This window comes from Streptopelia decaocto, assembly GCF_964273445.1.
Source record: "Streptopelia decaocto genome assembly, chromosome: 17".
NCBI classification, from domain to species: Eukaryota; Metazoa; Chordata; class Aves; order Columbiformes; family Columbidae; genus Streptopelia; species Streptopelia decaocto.
Genome location: NC_138672.1, coordinates 1,099,491 through 1,119,921, shown reverse-complemented (window position 1 = coordinate 1,119,921; position 20,431 = coordinate 1,099,491).

Genomic DNA, 20,431 nt, shown 5'->3' with positions numbered 1-20,431 from the left:
TATTCGCTGCTAAGAGGAACAGATTGGGAATTTAAGTGCCTCCCGTTAACTGAGACGTTAATTTCTATGTCCCATTGCCCACGCAGAAAACTCAGAGTAGCAGACTGAAAGAACAGGATCCTTCCCTTTCAGGTAGCCCCTGCCTTGCTATTCTCCTTTAAACACTACCTGGGAATCTCCTTTAGTGATCTGAAGCTGTGAGCAGCACCCTCCCAGCAGCAGGACCCTGCCCCACCAGACGTTGCTCCTTACACCCACAGCTTCTCCCCACAGCACCGTGGGGATCTCCCGGGCAGGCTGAGCGCTGACCCTGGCAGGCGGCAGAGTCCCTGCCCGGCACAGCCCTGGGGTGCAGGGACCCTGCTCTGCAGGACAGCCCTGGGCACCCCTGGCTGCACAAACGGCTTCGTAACTGTTCAAAATTGCCTGACAGGAGCCCCTTCCTTACAGATCCCACAAGCTGTGGCTGTGCCAGCTTTAGAAGATGCCTCCAGGAGCCACAGATGCATTGTCACTGAACCAGAGGCTTACCGTGTCAAGGGCTGTGAAGATTTCTTCTCCAGTGAGCTTTCAGTCATCCTCTCAATCCTGATCACCTTTCAGCTCTCTCTCTGCCTTGCTCATCTCCCTGAGATCCCCAGGCAGAGCCCTCAGCGCTGCTGCGTGTGCAGAGGAGCTGCTCCTGGGCAGAGCTGTCTCTCTGCAGCGCTGCCGCTGCCATGAGCTCCCTGTGCCAGGAGCCCAGCCCAGCTCAGCAGCACAGGAGCAGCACAAGGCTCTTTAATGACCCCTCTGGTGCATTTTCTGCTGAGTTCATGAACCTCAGACCCTGAGAGGAAGTTGAAGAAACATCTCAAGAAGTCAAAGTCAGATTCAAACTCCAAAGTTTCTTGTCGTGTTAATGGGTCCCACCGAGGAACACTACTGAGAAACCATGCGCAGGGTCTGGGTAGAGAAGAAAACTGGAAGCTGAGATGACAGATCAGGAAATGCAAAGTAAAGGTGGCTCTGCTGGGGAGTGAACATGGATGTGCTGCATGAGCGCTGCAGCTGGGGAAGAGCGGCTGGAAGTACCTGGAGGAAAAGGCCCTGGGCGTGTTGGTGACAGCGTCTGAACATGAGCCAGTGTGTGCCCAGGTGGCCAAAAAGGCCACCAGCATCCTGGCTTGTATCAGGATTAGTGTGGCCAGCAGGACCAGGGAAGTGACTGCTCCCTGTCAGCAGATCAAACACTCCCATCCAATTGGTTGTCATCTGCAAATTTAATAAGGGTGCACTCAATCCCTTCATCCAGATCACTGATAAGGAGATTAAACAAGAACTGCCCTTGACGAATCCAGCAGGAGGTACAGCGAGTGATGCCATCACCAGCTGAGGTGCCATCACAGGTGGAGGAACCATGGCACATGAAGCTACTGACACAAATACAGCTGAAGAGAAGGTTGCAGAGAGCAGCCCAGATGCTGATACAGGTGCTGTTACACCTACAGGCCCACCCTGCAGTGGACGCCCTGCCCCTCCCGGCCTGGGTGGTGGGTCACATGAGGCCCTTTGTGACCCGCTCGGTGACACCACACGGTGCCATATAGAGCCGGCGTGGCCGCGGCCCTGCACTGTCTGACCAGACAGCGCCGGGACAGGACAGGAGAGCGGAGCTGGCGAGGAGACCCCGAGCACAGCCCACGGCTTTCATTGCCAGTCCCAGCACTTCAGAGCACAGAGGCCTTTGCCTGGAGTTCCCCTTCCCCAACAGTATAGAGAACTTTCCCTTAAGTTCCCGTCCTTCCCCCCACTTCCCAGCATTTCACAGGATGGCAGAGAGACCACCCCCCAGCACCCCAAGGGTGGCCTGGGAAGAGGTGGAGGCTCCCCAGGGGAGCAGCTCTCTGCTGGACGCCTGCGAGGTCCCCACGGTCCAGCTGATGCAGACCGGTGAGTGCGGGGCTGCCTCGGGGCTGGGCCAGGGTCCGGGCCAGTAAACAAATGGGCCAGTGAGTGCGACCAGCTCAATGCCAGGATCACGTTTCCTTGGCACAGCGGCAGCGCGGTCCTGCAGGGGGGACACGGCGCTGCTTGACCACCAGGGCTGCCCAGGAGCAGCTGGGAGCCGGCCCCAGCACAGCCGCCCTCCTCAGCCGTGCTGAGCTTCAAGCTCTTTTCATGGTTGGGGAAGCTTGTTGGCAAAGATGCTGTGTCCGACTGACTCTTGTGTGTTTCCCCTCCGTGTAGGTGGGACACTGCCAGAGGAGAACCCAAATCATCCAGAGCTCCAACCTGAATGGGATTCTGTGAGCATCTGGTCAATTGCTTCCCTCCACCACAGTATCGACATGGCCCAGGTAACCAGCTCCCTGCCTTGTGTCAGGAGACACGTGTGAGCAAAGTGACCCAGAATCAGCAGGGCTGGCATGGCCTCGCTGTCCCTGGTGAGAGGGTTCCTGCTCTCCCCACGTAGGGACTGTCCGAGGGTGGCCCTGCAGTGTCCCAGCAGCCGCTCCAGCCGTCCTGGACACCAGGAGCCCTGGTTCCCTGCAGGGCGAACACATGCTGCCCATGCTCCCAGCCCTCCTCCCTCAGCCTGGGGAGCCTCTGCTCTGATCCTCCCTCAGCCTGGGGAGCCTCTGCTCTGATCCTCCCTCAGCCTGGGGAGCCTCTGCTCTGATCCTCCCCCTGCAGTGACGCAGACCCCGTTTCCATGTCCCTGCAGGCCCTGCTGACAGCGCTGCCGGGATCTCGGGCCAGAGCTGCTCGTGCTACTCAGCCAAGCAGCACCAGCAGGGTGGTCAGCACGACATGTCTTCCCTCCCTTCCTTCCTTCCTCCTGTAGGTGTTTGGAGAAAACCACCAGCCTGCGCAGATGGCGGACATTCTCATGGTGGCCATTGAGGCCTTGACAGCAGAGGACATCTGTGACAGGGAGATGGGCAGCGAGGTCCTGGACACGGCCATGGGCGACCCGGCCTCCTGGCTGACGGATGTAAGTGCCCTGTGGCTGGATTGTCCTGCCCGTGAGCCCTGTCAGGCCTTGTTCTTCCCTCCTTCCCTAAAGCAGCTGTCTCGGGCACCTGAAGCCATTTCAAGGCAGCGGAGAAGGTCGGGGAGGGCAGCAGTTTCAGTGGCATTTGGGGAATGGCTGCAGCAGCACCAGGGGCTACAGCATCCTCACCCGTGTCACATCCAGGTGCCAAAGCTCATGAGATACATCCACAAAAACATCGAGCGCGTCTCCACGGAGCCAGCCCGGCACAGCCTGGCCTCACTCCTCCTCCTGCTGACCGAGCGGTGCCCCAGGGAAGTGGTGAGGAGCCTGCTGGAGATCTCTCCGACATGTGACAGGTGCTGGCCCTGACAGCCCTGGGGCTTGTTCCCTGTGGGGAGGAGGGCGCAGGGATCCTCTGGCTGCCAGACCCACATCCCCGAGGAGCAGGGCCTCCATCCCACCTCGTGTCCCAGCCCCACTGGGTCAGCCAGGCCCGCAGGAGCCCAAACTGGCCAACCTGGAGCCCAGAGCCACCACACTCCTCCCTGCCCGACAGGGAACGCCACCTCAGGCCCCTCCTGCCTGCCCGGGCAGGGCCCCCGGACACCCCGAGCCAAAATGGTGGGCAGGGCCAGGGCTGCAGCGCCGCCCGGCTCTGGAGGACCTGGCTGGGACATGCTGCCCTGGCCGAGGCAGCCCCGCTGACGGGCGCTCTGGCTCTGCAGCGCTGCCCTGACCATGTGGGAGGTGATGATCTCCATGCCTGGGACTTCGTGGAGCGTCCTGACCGAGCTGCGCAGCGTGCTCCAGGACCTGCGTCTGCGCAGGGTGCTCAGCTGTGCCACGGAGGACGCCTGCATCAGTCTCTTGGCTGTGAGTGTCCAGCTCATCTTCAGGGCTGTGCCTGCCTCCGCGGGGAACCAGGCACAGCCCCTCCCCGTCTGTCGGCCTCCGAATGGCCGGCTCCCCCAGGACATATGGACACGGTCTCTCAGTGTCGGGAGGGACCTGCCCAGCTCCACCAGACCCTGTGCCAGACGCCTGGGGCTGCACCGTGCGGTTTCAGCCCTGTGAAAACACAGCGAGTCTGCCCCTGCCCAGGCAGCACTGTGCTCACCCCGCCTGCATTGCCCTGCCTGGCGCTGCCCCCTGGAAACCTGGGCCAGGGCCAGAGAAAGGGGCAGCAGCCAGAGACAGCCCAGCTGCTGGCCCTGGGGCAGAGGCATGGTCTCTGCACGGGCTGAGGGCCTTCAGCTCTGGGAGAGGAGACACCTGCCACCGGCCTTGTCGTGCCTCCTTCGTGCCACCACACTGGAGGGAGCCCCGCCGGCTCTGCTGGTCTCTCACTGCTGCCTTCACTTCAGCTGCTGCTGCGCACGGACTTTGGATCAGAGAAGTTTGCTGCCCTCTACAAACCTGAGATGTTCCTGAGGAATCCGAGTTGGATGATGCTCTCAGTGGTGCTCGAGAGCCTCATCACGCTTTCAAAGGCACATATGATGGTGAGTGAGGCACAGTCAGCTGGAGCCACGTTGGCAGCTGGGGGCTGGAGCAGCGGGTAATGCGTTGGCTTGGCCTCGGCGGGAGTCCGAATGTGGAGCGATGGCTCCAGTCCCCCTTCCTGCTATGGAGGGGGCTGGTGGGTGCCTGGGGAGCCCTCCAGCACAGAGGGTTTCCCATCCTTCCGCCCCTTCAGGCTGTCAGAAAAGGGGGTGGCTGAGCAGGGGACACTGCTCTCCTGCACCCCCTTCCCTGCTCCACGCTCTCCCCACATCCCCATCAGTGGCCGCTGCCTGTCAGGAGGCTGCTGCAGCGACTCCTGTGCCACCTGCTGGGAAGCTGAACGGGAGGCTGGTCCTCAGTGGCCAGAGCATTTTTGCCAGGGTGGTCTTTCAGCGCTTCACAATAAGGAAACTGTGTTTCTTACAGGCAAGAAAAATACTGGTCCTGCTGCCAGACATCATGGAGACCATGCAGGACACCAACAGTGATGTCAAGAGGAAGGCCCTGGTACTCTTCAGGAACACGATGGGTCACCTGGGCAGGGAGGAGGCGAGCCCCATCGCTCTGCAGCTGGCGGAGAAGCTCCTGCCCCTCTTTGATGACGTAAGGCTGCCATGGGAGCCCCAGCCCGAGCCTACAGATGGGCGCTCGGCACAGACAGCTGCCCCTCAGCCCAGCCCCGTGGGCAGCCCTTGGGCAGGGCTCCCCTCGTGCTCCTCTTGCGTGGCCTTTCAGGGCTCCGGGGCCATTCAGCCTCCGCTGCAGATCTGCCCCACGGCTGCTGTGCTCAGGATCCGACCCCTCACATCAGCCGCGCTGACGCCCTTGCTCACCGGGGGCTGGGAGTGCCTGTTGCTGATGTTCCCCATCCTCCTCCCTACCAGGAGTCCAGCCTGGTGCGGGAGCTCTCCATCAGCCTCTTCAGAGATGTGATGGACACTGTGGTGGGGAGAAACAAGAAGATGCTGAGGAAGACAGTGAAGAGGGTCCTGGTCCCACTGTTCCTCCGTATGAATGACCAGAGGAAGAGCGTGGCCGAGGTGCAGTGACCAGAGCTGTTGGGACGGCTGTGCTGCAGCAGCAGCCCAAGGCCACCCCACAGGAGTCCCTACAGGCTTCCCAGCTGTTCCTGCACGTGTGGGAGGCCAGGGCTGTGAGTCCCCATCACTGCCCCCAGGTCTTTGAGCCCCCAGCGCTGTCGCCCAGGGCTGTGCCCAAGACACCCCCAGGTGTTTGGGCCCGAGACAAGCCCAGCCCCTGAGGGCAGGATGGCCTCAGGACAAAGTCCTGCTCACCCAGTTCCCCCTGCATTGGGCCAGCTAACTCGGTCTGTGCAGGGGGCTGCAGCGCTTACAAGGGCTGCAGAGCCAGCTTGTTCAGGTGTCCTGCTGGGGGACGCCCGTGGGAGCTGCTGCTGGCTCCGTCCTGCCCCGGGCTCTCTGGGGCTCCAGCCCTCGCTGCCTGCAGCCGTGGGCCCTCAGCTCCTCTGCCCTTCAGGCTGCCCCCAGCCCCGGTGGCAGCTCAGCAGCTCTGGAGGATCTCTGTTCTGCTGGCCAGCAGCATGAGACACCTGAGGTGGCGGCTGCCCCGTGGCCCTGCCCTGGGCACTGAACCCACTTCAGACTCCGTCCCCTGATGCCTCTTCCCATGAGGGGCTGGGAACAGCTCATGCCGGGCCAAGAGAAGGGAGGGTGCCAGGTGTCCTCCCCTGGGCTGCGGTGCCATCTCCCAACCTCTGCTTCTCTGCAGGCCTCTAGGGACACCCTGCTGGCCTGTGCAGGGTTCCTGGGATGGAGGAACCTCAGCACCCTGGTCCGGACGCATCAGACACATCGCATTGGAGAGTGTTTGGTGAGAATTGGACGAGGGCTGCCCCAGGTGCCCTGTGGGGAGGGCTGTGCAGCTGAGCCTCACCTGCCCTGTTCCAGCCCAGAGCCCAGCCTGGAACCACGTCCTCCTTCCCTGCCTTCAAGCACAGAGCCCCCAAGGGCTCTTCTCCAGGCCCCTCTCCCCTCCCTGCCCGAGGTGCTAAACAAGACCCTGGCACACGTTGGCCCTGGCAGTGGGACAGAGGGGTCTCAGCACTGCCAGGCCGCCTGTGCCCTCTGCTCTCTCTGAACCTCAGCCCCACGGGGCTCCTGTCTGGGAGGGAAGAGGCCACTGGTAGGAGGGACTGGTCCGGGTGGCTGGGCAGTGTCTGTACCAGACCCATGCCCTTGTGCTCTTGCCAGCTCCAGCAGGACAGGAGCAGGCTGGAAGAACAGCTGTGTCAGAGCCTGCTGTACGTGAAGGACGCTCAGGCCACCGTGCGACTGGAGGCCGTCAGGTTCACCGGTGAGCCACAGCCCCGGGGACCCTCTGCTGGCAGCCTGGCCCCCGTCCCCACCGCTGCACGGGCAGCAGGGGCGGCCCTGGGGCTGCCAGAGCCCCGGTGCCTCCAGGAGGGCCCAGCGCGCAGGGGGCTCGTTCGCTGGGAGCCTTGCTCAGCCCCAGCGGCCTCGGGTCCCGTCCTGCCCGGGGCCAGCCCTGCCCAGGGTGCAGGGTGTGCAGCCGAGCCGGCCGGGCCGGGGCCGTGCTGCCGGGAGCGTGCTGGGGAGCAGAGGCCTGACAGGAGCTCTGTGCACAGGGCTTTGCGCACGGTACCTGAAGAACCGCAGCAAGAAGGTGGAGAAGCTGAATGAAATCACCAAAGGTGAGCGCGGGCTGTGCTGTGCTGGTGGGCAGGGGACAGGGCAGAGCAGGGCGCTGCCATGCCTGGTCCTCCTCCAGGAAAGCGCTTCAGGGGCAGAGGACGTGTCAGGGGCACCTGGCGCGTCCCGGAGCAGCAGCTTCCAGCTGGTCTGTTGCTCTCATCTGCTCCTCCTGGCCAGGGGAAGAGACGCGTGGGGCTGGCACAGTCCGGAGGGGACTCCTGGGGGTCTCTGCAGGCAGTGGGGACTCATCTCTGCTCTGCGTCCCTCTCTTGCAGGCCTCCTGCCCTTGATGGAAGACTCCGATCCCTGCGTCAAGCACTTGGCAACTCAGACCCTCTACAACCTACTGGTAGAGTTCCCAAGACCACAACGGAGCTGGTGGTTGCTGAGCTGCTGGATCTGTGGGAGCCAAAGAGAATAAATTCTCTCTAGTTTTGTTTTTTTCTTTATTTTATATATTTGCCTTTATAGCTATGATAACAAGAAGTGCCATGAAAAAGTATTATTCATCCCACCTCTTGACACTGGTTAAACCCCAGCAGGCGGCTCAGCACCACACAGCTCACTCCTCCAAAGTAGGATGGGCGAGAGAATGGGAACTCTAAAAGTGAGACAACTCATGAGTTGAGACGAAGGCAATTTGATAGATAAATCCAAAGTTGTGTGCATAAACAAAGCAAAACAAGAACTGCATTTGCTCCTCCCTGTCAGCAGGTGGGTGTCCAGCCACCTCTAGCAAAGCTGGGCTCCAGCACACCCAGCAGTTCCTTGGGAAGATAAACACCATCACTCCACGTGTCCTGCCCTCCCTTCTCTGCTCCCAGCTCTTACTGCTGAGCATGACATCACATGGTGTGGAAGGTCCCTTTGGTCAGCTGTCCCAGCTGTGTCCCCTCCCAGCTCCCTGTGGACCCCCAGCCCACTTGCTGCTGTGGTGTGTGAGAAAAAGAAACGGCCTTGGCGCTGGGTAAGCTCTGCTCAACAGGGACTAAAACATGCGTGTGTTACTAACACTGTTCTCATCCCAAGGGCAATACACAGCGTCATACAAGCATGAAGAGGTTTAACTCTATACCAGATGAAACCAGCACATGTGCGTACAGAAGCAGTCTTCTTGCACAAATAAAGAACCCAGAAGAAAACAATTTGTCTGAGCTCCCATCTCTTCCCATCTTCTCTGGAGCTGGAGATACAGATACAACCCCAGCAGCAAGAAAGGGTTAAGGACCCAAAATCCCAGCTGACACGTGGAGGAGCTGCCCATGGGACCCAGAGGCTGCATCCTGCTGACTCAGCAGGCGCTGCCCCTCTGCCACCTGATTGTCAGCGGAGCTGCTGCTTCCCTGGAGCCACGGACATGGAGGACGTGGCCTCTTCAGTGCTGGCCTCTCCTCACTTCCACTGTCCTCTTGTGCTCTTGCATTTGTGCTGCGGCTAAGGTCTTGTGTACCTTGTGACAGTCCTGTTGTGGCTACAGTGGCATCCCCGTGGCTGTGGACAGGAGCAGGCCGTGGGAACCACTGTGTGAGCTCTGGCCTCCCTGCTGGCACCACCGTGAGCACAGGGGCTCCTCAGGGCAGGGCCAGAGGGCTGGGTACCCTTCCAAAGCTGGTGTCAGGAATACCCCCGAGAAGCTGCTCCCTCAGAGGGACTTTTGCTCTCTTGGGATGCCCAATGGAGTCACAGCAACAAGCTCAGAGTGCCAGGGTGATGTGTTAGGAACCAAAGGATGGGAAAATGCTTCTCTTGGTGGTGACACATGTCCATGCAGACAGCACCTGCCTTGGGTCTTACGGCAAATGCCATCCTGGAGAAGAACCAGAAGCTGCCAAGTGATGTCAGGAGCTTTCCAGGGACAGCATATGAGTCCCAGCCGGCAGTGACTGGCATCTCACAAAATGAGTGACCACCCAAGGAGGAGCCTCCCAGACAAAAAGGCGAACCTCAGGAGGTCATGGGCTAATGAGAAGAGAGGCTGTGAGGAGCCAGCAGGCAAAGGAGCATCAGACTGGAGAGTGTTTGAGGACACCCTCTGGGAAAGGCCCTGGCTGGGTGTAGTGCAGCCCTGTCCTGCCCTTTGTGCCATTAGAGACGCCCCACGGTCCTGTCCTTGTCTCCTGAGCCCGCTGGGAAGACGGAACGGGCTCAGCAGCGGTGACGCTCATCCAGCCGGGTCTGCTTCCCACCCCAGCCAGCATGGCCAGTGCAGAGTCACCCCACGAGCCCAGGGCGCCACAGCCCCTCGCTCTGCAGAGCAGCATCGCCAGCTCAGGGCCCTGCGGGGAGCACGGGGAGGGAACCAGGAGCAGCCAGAGCAGCCTGGACACCCTCACCTGGGGAAAGGGACGTCCCTGGAGAAGAGCAGGGGAGCGTTTCTGTGTCTGAAGGCTGGAATGCCAGAGAGAGAGAAACCTGTTTCCGCAGACGCTCATTTGGGGCTGGCTGCTCTGCTGCTGGACCAGCACTCTTGTTCTGGGCTGGGGAGAGGGGCTGGCACTGAGGGGCACAGGCCGTCTGTGCTGGGCATCTCCTGGGGCCGACACCAGCAGTCCTGGATTTCCAGTGGTCTCCATGTCCTCCTGCCATGTCCAGCTCCAGCCCTGGTGCTGGGGGGGAGGCTGAGACCCGCCTGTGCCTCCAGCAGCTGCTGTGCCCTTCAGAGGGGCTGGGGCTGTGGGCTGAGTGCCCAGAGCTCTGCAGCCCCTGCGCCGGGCACAGCCGTGGGGCCAGCCCAGCCCGGGCTGCTCTGCGGGGCTGGGCTGGAGAGAAAGCCGGGGCTGTGGGGAGAGCTGGGCAGGGCTGGGCTGAGCTGGACAGTGCTGGGAGAGGACACTCAGAGGACACAGCTGGCTGAGCTGCGTGACCGTACGGGGGAGGACGCGCTGCAGCGGGGTGAACCGCAGAGCCGGGACACGCAAAGGCAGGAGAGAGGAGGCCGCTCTGTGCCCTTGGTGCACGGACAGACTGGGAAGGTGCCCAGGACATTTGTCTCTCCCGTGGCCATTTCCAGCACTGCACCCCAGGCGCTGGGTCAGGTTTGCTCTCTGTCCATCTCCCTCCTCCCGCGGGACTGGGTGCCTGAGTCAGGGAACAGCCAGCCCTGCCAGAGCAACTCAGGCCTTGCACCAACACAAGGGATCAGAAGGAGAGTGCGGCAGTGGAACGAGAACAGCTCTGGAAGACCCAGTGCTGGTGCTCCCTGGCACTGCTGCCATTCCGGGACTGTGTTCCCTCTACCCACGCACAGGAACTGTCCCTGCAGCTCCAGAAAGGCCTTTGAGAAAGGATCTCAGGGAAAAAAAATTGTCTTGGAAAGTCCTTTATTTCACTTAAAGACCCAGAGAGCAGGGCTCCTCATTTACCCAGCCATTAGGTATGAAAAGAAAAGCAGACAGTGAATCAGTAAAGGATGAAAACATTAACACAATTTTAAAATCGCACCATCCCAACAAAATAAAGAAGACAGGTTGAGCCTGCAGTGAGTTACATTAAGACCGCTGTGCAGCAGATAAGGGGCAGTTTATTGCTTCAGAAAAACATCCAGTCATCAGTTTCCACACGGAGCCACACATAATATGAGGCCATATAGCTGAAATCAGCACGTAGAGAAGACTTTTGTAGGGAAGACTTTGAAGGGAGCAGCCTGACTTCATGCAGCTGAAAACCAGAGAGCTGCCAGTGTGCTGAAGGGACGGGGAGAAGTGTCCTGGGGCGAACAAAAGCCTGTGGATCACAGTATCACAGTATGTTTGGGATTGGAAGGGACCTCAAAAGATCATCTAGTCCAATCCCCCTGCTGGAGCAGGAACGCCCAGGTGAGGTCGCACAGGAACATGTCCAGGCGGGTTTTGAATGTCTGCAGAGAAGGAGACTCCACAACCCCCCTGGGCAGCCTGTTCCAGTGCTCTGTCACCCTCACTGAGAAGAAGTTTTTTCTCAAAGTTAAGTGGAACCTCTTGTGTTCCAGCTTAATCCCATTACCCCTTGTCCTATCATTCTTTGCCACCGAGAAGAGCCTGGCTCCATCCTCGTGGCACTCACCCTTTATATATTTATAAACATTAATAAGGTCACCCCTCAGTCTCCTCCAAACTAAAGAGACCCAGCTCCCTCAGCCTTTCTTCATAAGGGAGATGCTCCACTCCCTTAATCATCTTTGTTGCCCTACGCTGGACCCTCTCCAGCAGTTCCCTGTCCTTCTTGAACTGAGGGGCTCAGAACTGGACACAATATTCCAGATGGGGTCTCACCAGGGCGGAGTGGAGGGGAAGGAGGACCTCTCTGACCTACTGACCACCCCCCTTCTAATCCACCCCAGGTACCATTGGCCTTCCTGGCCACAAGGGCACAGTGCTGGCTCATGGTCACCCTGCTGTCCCCAGGACCCCCAGGTCCCTTTCCCCTACACTGCTCTCTAATATGTAATTTCCCAACCTATACTGGAACCTGGGGTTGTTCCTGCCCAGATGCAGGACTCTACACTTGCCCTTGTTCAATTTCATCAGGTTATTCCCCACCCAACTCTCCAGCCTGTCCAGGTCTCTGGATGGCAGCACAGCCTTCTGGCGTGTCAGCCACTCCTCCCAGCTTAGTGTCATCAGCAAACTTGCTGACAGTCACTCTATTCCCTCATCCAAATCGTTAATGAATATCTTGAATAATATTGGCCCCAGTACTGCCCCCTGAGGCACTGCACTAGATACTGGCCTCCAACTGGACTCCGCACCATTGACTACCACTCTCTGGCTTCTCTCCCTAAGCCAGTTTGCCACCCACCTCACTACTCTATTGTCTAGACCACACCTCCTCAACTTAGCTGTGAGGATGCTGTGGGAGACGGTCAAAGGCTTTACTGAAGTCAAGGTAGAGCACATCCACCGCTCTGCCATCATCCATCCACCTTGTTACATTCTCATAAAAGGCTATGAGGTTGGTCAAGCATGACTTACCCTTGGTAAAGCCATGCTGACTGCCCCTAATAACCCTCTTATCCTTGATATGCCTTGAGATGGCACCAAGGACAAGCTGTTCCATTACTTTCCCAGGGACAGAGGTGAGGCTGACTGGTCTATAATTACCCGGGTCCTCCTTCTTGCCCTTTTTGAAGACTGCAGTGACATTTGCTTTCCTCCAATCCTCGGGCACCTCTCCCATTTCCCAAGACTTGGCAAAGATGATGGAGAGCGGCCCAGCAATGACTTCAGCCAGCTCCCTCAGCACCCGCGGATGCATCCCATCTGGACCCATGGATTTATGGATGTCCAGACTATTTAATTGCTCCCTAACCCAGTCCTCATCGACTAAAGCAAACTCCTCCATTGACCTGGCTTCATCCGGGGTCTCAGGGGTACGGGGCTCCCCAGGACAGCCCCCAGCAGAGTAGACAGAGACAAAGAAGACATTCAGTAATTCTGCCTTGTCTGTATCTTCTGCCACCAGGGCACCCACCCCATTCCTCAGTGGGCCTACGTTGCCTCTGGTATTAGTTTTATCTGCTATGTATTTGAAAAAGTTCTTTTTGCAGTCCTTGACCCCTCTCTCCAGCTGTAATTCTAAGGAGGCCTTGGCTATCCCAGCTGGCTTCCTACATCCTCTAACAGCAGCCTTATATTCCTCCCAAGTGGCCAGCCCCTGCTTCCATGACCTGTAAACTCTCCTCTTCTGCTTGAGCATACCCAACAGCTCCCTATTCAACCACGCAGGCCTCCTGGCTCCCTTCCTTGACTTCCCACGTGTGGGGATGCTCTGATGCTGAGCGTGGAAGAAGCAATCTCTGAATGCCACCCAGCTATCTTGGGCCCCTTTTCCTTCAAGCAGTCTTGCCCATGGGATTTCCCCCAGCAATTGCTTGAAAAGGCCAAAGTCAGCCCTGCTAAAGTCCCGGGTTGCAATTCTACTTGCTATTCTGTTCCTGCCACACGAGATGCTGAACTCCACCATCTCGTGGTCACTGCAACCCAGGCAGCCCTCGACCTTTACTGCTTCGGCCAGACCCTCCTTGTTAGTGAGGATGAGATCCAGCAGTGCTCCTCTCCTGGTCGGCTCCTCCACCATCTGCATGAGGAAGTTATCATCAATGCACTGGAGGAACCTCCTGGGGTGTGGCTGGCTGGCTGAATGGTCCTTCCAGCAAACATCAGGGAAGTTAAAATCACCCACAACAACCAGGGCCTGTGACTGTGAGGCCACTCTCAGCTGCCCATAGAAGGCCTCATCAACTTCCTCAGCCTGATCTGCTGGCCTGTAACAGACGCCCACAACAGTGTCACTCCTGCCAGCCTGCCCCTTAATTCTGACCCAGACACTCTCAACTCGCTCCTCATCCGCTCCTGGGCAGAATTTAGTACGTTGTAGTTGCTCTCTCACATAGAGAGCAACTCCACCACCACGCCTGGCTGGCCTGTCTCTCCTGAAAAGGGCATAGCCATCCATGACCACATTCCAGTCATGCGAACTGTCCCACCATGTTTCTGTAATTGCCACCAGATCATAATCTCCCGACCGAACACAGGATTCTAACTCCTGCTTATTCCCCATGCTGCGCGCATTGGTGTGCAGGCATTTCAGGGAGCGAGCAGAGCACACCAATTTCTCCCTGGGGGCATAGGATGACAGAAGGTGGGAGAGATGCGGTTTGCAGAGAGTGGCAGGAGTCCCTCCCAGGGCTGAGCGGGATGAGCTTTGGACAGAAGGAAAAATAAAGCAGCTCTCAGATGTGTTTTGGAGTTAGCGCCTCTGTCACTAACGAGAGAAAGAGGACCGTGCTGTAAGGAACTCCTTGTTGTTCAGGAGAAAAACCGAAGCTTTTCACATCCTCTCCAGCAGTTCTTTTCACTTGTCAAAGCAGGTGTAATTTTTCAGTAGTTTGCCTCTGGCATTAAGTTCTTTGAGCAGCGGTTTTGCTCTCAGGGCTATCCCTTTGTTTTAATGATATTTCAGGGGTATTTAAAGGTTACACCTCTTAGACAGAATTGCCTTTTTATGATGCCTGATCAATCTATTTTCTCCCTGGTTTTGGTAAGAGGCTGAGGGGTAGAATATGGCGGTTGTTTCTCTTTTAGCCAAAGGAGGCCAAGGTACAGATACCAGATTTCTGAAAAGGCACAAAGGAAGGCAAAATTAGAACGTGGTGCTGTGACGGGTACCCGCTGCTCCTGAGCCCTGGTGTACCCTGACAGAATCTCTGAAGTCTGAACTGTACAGCAGGGATCCTGGCAGCTCTGATCTCCTACCCTGCATTCCAGCACGGAAAATGAAAGTCCCCTCGTTTTGACTCTCTTCACAGCCTAAAGCACCACATGGGTAATGACACTGGCCAGGAAACATCACTGTGCCCAGGTGGCCAAGAGGCCACCAGCATCCTGGCTGGTCCCAGCACTGGTGTGACCAGCAGGCCCAGGGCAGCGACCGTCCCTGTGCTGGGACCTGGGGAGGCCAAACCGCGAATCTGTGGGCAGCTCTGGGCCCCTCTCACCAAGAAAGGCCTTGAGGTGCTGGAGCGAGTGGAGAGAAGGGAACGGAGCTGGTGAGGGGCTGGAGCACAAGTGTGATGGGAGCGGCTGAGGGACCTGGGGGGTTCAGCTGGAGAACAGGAGCTGAGGGGAGACCTTCTGATCTCTGAACTGCCTGAAAGGAGCTTGGAGCCAGGGGGGGTTGGTCTGTCCTGCCAGGCAGCATGTTTACTGAGGAGGGGCCGATTAAAGTCTGGCTGGAGACACTGCTCAGAAATTGTTTAAAAAAACTCCCCAGCCTCCAGCTTACGTAAAACCTTTAATAATTCCCTTCACCCCAGCAACCTTTCATAAAAACCCCAAACAAACCAAACCAAAAATCTAAACAAAATGAACCAAACACTCCCCCAACAAACAAACAAACAAAACCACACAGACACAAACCCACTCTCTCTTGAAAAACAAAAAAAATTCCAGAAATTGCAGAAGCTGGTTCCTTTTAGGCGCTCCATGTGTGCCTGTGCACACGCTATTTCGCAAACGCATTTCTGTGATAGAATCGAGTAGTAACAGTCTGAAGTTCCTCCCCACCTCCTCCCCTTCACAAGAGTTAACGCTGCACTTGCACTACGCACTCTCCCAAAATGTGTTTTCGTTCTGCAGCCGTCCATCTCTTAAACTGGTGTCTGTGCGTGTACGCACGGATGTGTATGTGCACACACGTGTGTGGGTTCAGCAGCTGGCAGGAGCGCTCATCCTTTGTCTCTCGCAGAAGTTCTGTGGCTGTGCAGTTAATTTCATGCATTTTATCGAACACTCTGAGCACTCGGCAGCTCCGTCCGCTCCCCAGGAGCCGAACGCTCTGCCCCGGCCCAGAGACAGGAGACAGCGCCGTGCGGGCGCAGCCGCGGGCCGGGCTGCACACGGGACGGGCCAGGCCGGGCCCGGCCTCCCCCGGGCCTGCGGGGACACGGGGCGGGGGGTCGCGCCACAGAGGCCAAGAGAACGGCTGCCCGGGGCTTCTCCTGAGGAACAAGGGACAGGAGGAGAGGAAACGGCCTCGCGTTACACGGGGAGGGTCAGCTTGGACCTTGGAAACGTTTCCTCACGGAAAGGGCTGTGGGGCACTGGAACAGGCTGCCCAGGGCTTGGTGGAGTCACCATCCTGGAGGGCTGAGCAGACCTGAGATGAGGGTCTCGGGACATGGGGCAGTGCCAGGGTGGGGAACGGTTGGACTCCATCATCTTAAGGGTGTTTTTCAACCAAAATGATTCTAGGATTCTATTGCACAGTCTGTTTGTGCATTGTAATAGTGCCCAAAGGTCACAGCCAGGGTTTCTATTGTCTTGTCCTGGTATTTTTGCAAACGGGCAGAAGTCTGTCTCAAAGAATGTTATGAAAGGAAAACACACGAAGATGGGTAGAGTGAGCAATGGGAAGGAGGGAGGGCCAGGTATGAAGGTGAAACCCACCGAGAGCGAGTATTGATAGATCACTAGTGATGTGCATCACTTGCAGGCTGTAAATCATTGGAACTGTTTTGTTAATAATGGAAATGTTGAAATCAGATAGAATGAATGTAGCGTTAAAGAAAACCAAGAGGCACGTAGATAAGCTGAATTCTTGCATCACTGCAGTTCTTTCCCTTTTAACCCAATGAAGAGAAGAAAAAAGATGACAACACATTTTAGTCAGGTTATTAAAGCCTGTATCTGCCCCAGCATGTTCTGGATCACTTCAGCTTTATACAGACAAACTAAATGCACAGCCTGGCACATAATCAAATCAGTTCAGCTGTGACAACCCAGCTCAGTCTTGGCTTTGTAGCTTAAGACGATGTTTCTTGCTTTCCTGCGCTCCCTCATGTTCACGGCTGCAAGTTCTGACAGTCTCTCTGCACCAGCAGAGCTCCTGAGAGAACTGGTAGCGACTCTTGCGCAGCAACATGTTAACGCCCCGGCTGTTAGCGCTGGGTTCGGGAGATCTATACTCTCTGGTTCAATTCTTACCTCTTTCATTGGCTCGTACAGTGATTTGTGCACTCAGCTCCTCTCTGCTTTTGTTCTAAGTCCAAAAACACCCTGGGTAACTCAAGGCAGCTAAAAAGAGTCACCTTAAGTGAGTGTTTTTGAGGTGGTTTGAGATCCTCACGCTGGCATGCTGGTGTCTGCAGCTGGTGCTTGTGCCCGGACCCTGTTCCTTTCTCTCTGGCTTTTCTTTCTTTGCCCTTTTCCTGGCAGAGCACAAGGCAGGAAGGGGGTGAAGCAGCAGCAGCAGGAGCTGTTTGCCGTGTCACCCTGAGCAGAGCGCAGATCCCGCAAGTGCCACCAAAGGAGCAAGACGGCTCGGGGCCAGTAAAGCTGGCGCGGTGGCATTTCGGGTGGCTGCTCATGGACTCGGAAGCCTGTTCCGGGGAGCTGAATTCCACACGGATCTTTAGCACGTGAACTTTTATCACTGACCGCTCTCCCTGTTTAGAAAAATCAACCAACCAACCAACCACCGAAGTTGTGTGGCTGGGTCATCTGCAATAATCTCTCCTTGTATTGACTCCTCTTCTTTTCTTGATGTGTAAAAAAGATTTGACCAGTAGTGGCCGTGGGTCAGATGGTACTTAGTGCAGAAATAAGGGTTTAGCTTGTGGCCTGAGAAGCTGAACATTGGACAACTATTTCAGACTGGGCTGTGGCTCATTCCTGCTGTCAGGAACCTGCCTCAGGTCTCCCAAACAAATAGTTGTGGTGTTTTGACTACCAAAGGTCTCTGAAAAGTCAGCAGGAACTTCTACAAGACTTCAGTGAATAGAGGTTTGGGTCTTATTTTCGTATTGCTTTCTCAGCCCGATGAGAAATGAATTGGCTGCATTTCTGCAACAATTACAGCTCTGTTCTGTTTTCCAAAGGTATTTCCAAGCACGAAGGCTTGAGTGGTCAGTGAAATGAGCTGAAATGCACAGGCACCTTTGCCAGGCCAAGTCCCCAGCTGATTCAAATGTCCTGACTTCGCTGCAATCAGTGCAGCTGTGGCAGTGTGAGCCAGTTCTGCAGGAGGCGTTTAGAACTTCCACATTGTGTTAGGATGTTTCTACATCTTCTTTGGGATCAAAGGCTATAACATGAGAACTTGCTTTGGTGTAGTGGCCAGGTTGGTATTTTAAAGACTTTGAGAAGCACATTTCCTACCTCTGCCTCCTGTTTTACCAGGAAAAACATTCAAAAGTATTTTGAGTATTTGAGTATTTTGAGTATTTTGGGGTTGTTTGTATCGATCTCCTTCAAAAATACCATGACAGAAAAATTTTTCCCCTTGGTTATGCAAGAGATACAAAGGTGTTTCTTATTTTGCCAGGACTATTTAGCTGAGTTCTTGTAGGGCATCAAGCTTAAAGAGTTATGCCACAGAGTGTGTTTTAAAGTAAGAGAAACCAAATCTTTCCCTTTAAATACCATATTAGATTTAGATCCAAGATGTACTGTAAACAAGCGTTTCTTCCTGTGGGCAATAGAGACCCAGGCTGCCTTGGGCACCTGTTTCCCTCTAGACGCTCTTCAGGAAAGTTGTGCCCCACCACTGTCTGGGCTGCGTCTGGTCCCCAAGGGGTAAGGAGGAGAACAAGCACCTGGCAGGGAGCATCAGAGCCACCATCTCGCCGTTCAACGCCGTCACCAACCGCGTGGTCAGCACCATCCTGGAGAGCAAAGAGCTCGAAACACAGCAAGGAGACAAGATTGTGGAGAAGTGGATTCATATTGCACGTGTAAAGCGTTTATTGGCGACTGTTTAATGTTCCTTGTGCGGGTGCCATGGAGCTGCGAGGGCAGAGGGGGGTTGTACGTGTTGGGCCCAGGCCAGGGAGCAGCTGAGCTGTCGCTCTTTCTGGTTTGGGCCGACTGCCTCTGTCACAGCAGATGCGGTGTTGCCCTTCCTGTCCTCGCAGTTGTGGGTCAGATACATTCTCATCTCCGTGCAGCAATCAAACGGGCCTGAGCTTTGTGCACCTAAATTTGCGTGTACAGACCCCTGTTGGTGAGAGTTTGTCTGGTTCACGAGCCACCAGCAGATGTCCAGGAGACACTTGAAGAGTCACAGGCCAGACTTCCCCCAGCTCCCCTGGCTTTATTTTTAATTGACACTTAGATGGCCGAGGGTTGACATTTTAAATACCACATAAAAGAGGCAAGTGGACGCCCTGCCCCTCCCGGCCTGGGTGGTGGGTCACAGTGAGGCCCTTTGTGACCCGCTCGGTGACACCACACGGTGCCATATAGAGCCGGCGTGGCCGCGGCCCTGCACTGTCTGACCAGACAGCGCCGGGACAGGACAGGAGAGCGGAGCTGGCGAGGAGACCCCGAGCACAGCCCACGGCTTTCATTGCCAGTCCCGGCACTTCAGAGCACAGAGGCCTTTCCCTGGAGTTCCCCCTTGCCCCACAGCACAGAGGCCTTTCCCTTGAGTTCCCGTCCTTCCCCTCACTTCCCTCCATTTCCATTTCACACGATGGCAGAGAGAACCCCCCCAGCACCCCCAGGGTGGCCTGGGCAGAGGTGGAGGCTCCCCAGGAGAGCAGCTCTCTGCTGGATCCCTGCGAGGCCACGGCGGCCCGGCCGGTGCAGACCGGTGAGCGCGGGGCCGCCTGGGGCTGGGCGAGGGTCCGGGCAGCGAGTGCGACCAGCGCGATGCCGGGATCACGTTTCCTGGGCACAGCGCAGCCCTGCAGGGGGGACACGGCGCTGCCCGAACACCAGCGCTGCCAGGAGCAGCTGGAGCCGGCCCGGCACAGCCGCCCTCCGCAGCCGCGCTGAGCTCCAAGCTCTCTGCATGCTTGGGGAAGCCTGTTGGCAAAGGGGCCGTGTCCGACTGACTCTTCTGTGTTTGCCCTCTGTGTAGATGAGACACTGCCAGAGGAGAAACCAGAGCTCCAACCCGAATGGGATTCTGTCAGCGCCTGCTCGATTTCTTCACTGGACAGCAGCAACATGACCAGGGTAACGAGCTCCCCCTTTAGGGACTCTTGTCTGTGTCACGGTCAGGAGACGTGTGCGAGCAAAGGGACCCAGAATGAGTGTGGCTGCGTGGCCTCGCTGTCCCTGGTGAGAGGGTTCCTGCTCTCCCCACGTAGGGACTGTCCGAGGGTGGCCCTGCAGTGTCCCAGCAGCCGCTCCAGCCGTCCTGGACACCAGGAGCCCTGGTTCCCTGCAGGGCGAACACATGCTGCCCATGCTCCCAGCCCTCCTCCCCCAGCCTGGGGAGCCTCTGCTCTGATCCTCCCCCTGCAGTGACGCAGACCCCGTTTCCATGTCCCTGCAGGCCCTGCTGACAGCGCTGCCGGGATCTCTGGCCAGAGCCGCTCGTGCTGCTCAGCCAAGCAGCACCAGCACGACGTGTCTTCATCCCTCCCTTCCTTCCTCCTGTAGGTGTTTGGAGAAAACCGCCAGCCTGCTCAGATGACAGACCTTCTCATGGTGGCCATTGAGGCCTTGACAGCAGAGGACATCTGTGACAGGCAGATGGGCAGCGAGGTCCTGGACACGGCCATGGGCGACCCGGCCTCCTGGCTGACGGATGTAAGTGCCCTGTGGCTGGATTGTCCTGCCCGTGAGCCCTGTCAGGCCTTGTCAGTTACTTCCCTTCCATGGGAACACGTCCCAGCTTTGCTCTGACCTGTGGGCTGTGGGCAATGCAGTCTGTGGGGCTGGGGAATGAGCTGAGTCTCTCTGAATCAAATCCCATTATTAGGACACTTCTCTGTCTCCTTGAGGTGTCCTTACAAGATGTCTTTACAAGCTCCAGGATGCAAACCTGT